We start from the raw sequence: 2664 nt of genomic DNA, 5'->3' as shown, positions 1-2664 counted from the left end.
CTCAATTCAATTTTGTGCACAATTCAGAGAAAACAGCTACAGGTAATGATATGTATCAAAATTATTCTTTTAATATACACTAACAATTTTTAATAACTATAATTTGCGATAATCTTTTTGTACTAATAGATATTGTTAGTAATTAATATAATTATACAATTTCAAAATATAAAACAAGTTTGCATAAAGTGAAAAATTCACAAATGCTAATTATATTGCTAATAAATAAATGTAATGCAATTAAATGCAATAAAATTAAAAATTTAATAATAACAACAACAGGCTCAGAGTACTAACTATTAAATGGGAAAACTGGCAAATAAGAGCCAAAACGTGGGTATTGATGCGCGAATTTATTATTGTTATATTTTAGTAATAAATGTTAGTAATAAATTTTTTTTTTTAATGTACGTTTCAGGCCGTTTTTTAGTCCATCTACGGCATGAGTATAAATATATAAAGATTACATTGGAATTTTAAAACTTGATGTATATAAAATTTTTAGTGAGTCTTCTTTTTTGATTATCGATTTTAACTTAAAATTTGACTGCAACAACAAATTTTGTAAATATAAAATTATAAAATTTCAATGTAATTTTTATATATGTTACATGTACTGTAGATGAACTAAAAACGATCCAAAACGTACATTTTTAAAAAATACACATTTGTTACTAAAATATAACAGTAATAAGTCCGCATACCAATACCCGTGCCTTGGCTCTTATTCGTCAGTTTTCCCATTTAATAATTAAAAATTTTATGGAAAAAAATAATTAATCGGTCAAATATTTTAGATCGCAAATTTGTAAACATTAGCAATGTTTAAACTTGATCTAACTCCATTTTTAACAGAATTTTAATTATATTGTTGTCTATTGAATTATAATTTTATGTATTGCATTATATTCAGTTTTTTTTTTTTCCTTCAACATTTTTCCTACAACATTTTTCAATATTGCTGGTACATAAAAAATAAGTTAATATACGGAGAAATTTTTTATTTATGATTCTATACTTAAATAGTGTTTCAAGTTTCTAACTAAACGAAATAAATAAAATAGCTATCTATGCGTGGTATTATAAAATTATAAAAATTACAGAGTAGTAGAAGCAAAGAACGGATCAATAATGATATAGATACTTATTGCAATTATCAAGAGGTTTATGCGTGCCATATATCGCACGTATTTTTACTTTATTTTCCATGATCATGGAAGTAGGTACTAGTAATTACTACGAGAGATCAAACACACTAGCGAACAAATAATAAATGCGCTATTGATTGCATCGTTCCGCCTCCAACTCCCATTTCTTTTTCTACAATATTTCCTTGATGCGTCGCTCAATGTCTCGGAGATATCCAGAATATTCAGTAAAACAGAAATTGATGCCACGATATGGCAATCGTTCATCTGAAGTTTCAACAGATATTTTACCTTCTCCGAGTGTTCGGGACTATTACCAACACTTGGCCACCGCATCCGAATATTGGAAAATACGAGCTGTTTTTTCGTAATTTTTATTGCTGCGTTATTACCTTCATATATGTGGCAGTGTGGGTAGGAATGTTAATGAATGTATTTAAAAATCGGAACTCTGATGTCGGCGAGTTGATGAAGGACGTATCCCATATGACATCTTTTATGGAAGCTATTCTCAATTCAATTTTGTGCACAATTCAGAGAAAACAGCTACAGGTAATGATATGTATCAAAATTATTCTTTTAATATACACTAACAATTTTTAATAACTATAATTTGCGATAATCTTTTTGTACTAATAGATATTGTTAGTAATTAATATAATTATACAATTTCAAAATATAAAACAAGTTTGCATAAAGTGAAAAATTCACAAATGCTAATTATATTGCTAATAAATAAATGTAATGCAATTAAATGCAATAAAATTAAAAATTTAATAATAACAACAACAGGCTCAGAGTACTAACTATTAAATGGGAAAACTGGCAAATAAGAGCCAAAACGTGGGTATTGATGCGCGAATTTATTATTGTTATATTTTAGTAATAAATGTTAGTAATAAATTTTTTTTTTAATGTACGTTTCAGGCCGTTTTTTAGTCCATCTACGGCATGAGTATAAATATATAAAGATTACATTGGAATTTTAAAACTTGATGTATATAAAATATTTGGTGAGTCTTTTTTTTTTGATTATCGATTTTAACTTAAAATTTGACTGCAACAACAAATTTTGTAAATATAAAATTATAAAATTTCAATGTAATTTTTATATATGTTACATGTACTGTAGATGAACTAAAAACGATCCAAAACGTACATTTTTAAAAAATACACATTTGTTACTAAAATATAACAGTAATAAGTCCGCATACCAATACCCGTGCCTTGGCTCTTATTCGTCAGTTTTCCCATTTAATAATTAAAAATTTTATGGAAAAAAATAATTAATCGGTCAAATATTTTAGATCGCAAATTTGTAAACATTAGCAATGTTTAAACTTGATCTAACTCCATTTTTAACAGAATTTTAATTATATTGTTGTCTATTGAATTATAATTTTATGTATTGCATTATATTCAGTTTTTTTTAAAATATTATATTATTATATTATAATTATTACAACAATAATTAGTTTTAATTGTTGTTGAAAAATTATTATTACAAAAATAATTA

The 2664-nt window shown here is 25.4% G+C and overlaps 1 pseudogene; it reads left to right on the top strand.

Annotated features, from left to right (window-relative positions):
• Window positions 1-1400: 1400 nt before the first annotated feature.
• LOC115242112 lies at window positions 1401-2560 on the top strand (annotated as a pseudogene).
• Window positions 2561-2664: the final 104 nt, after the last annotated feature.

This window comes from Formica exsecta, unplaced genomic scaffold, assembly GCF_003651465.1.
Source record: "Formica exsecta isolate Colony F162 unplaced genomic scaffold, ASM365146v1 scaffold5677, whole genome shotgun sequence".
Lineage (NCBI taxonomy): Eukaryota > Metazoa > Arthropoda > Insecta > Hymenoptera > Formicidae > Formica > Formica exsecta.
Note: the sequence above shows the minus strand (reverse complement) of the source record. Positions and strands in the feature narration are given on the sequence as shown.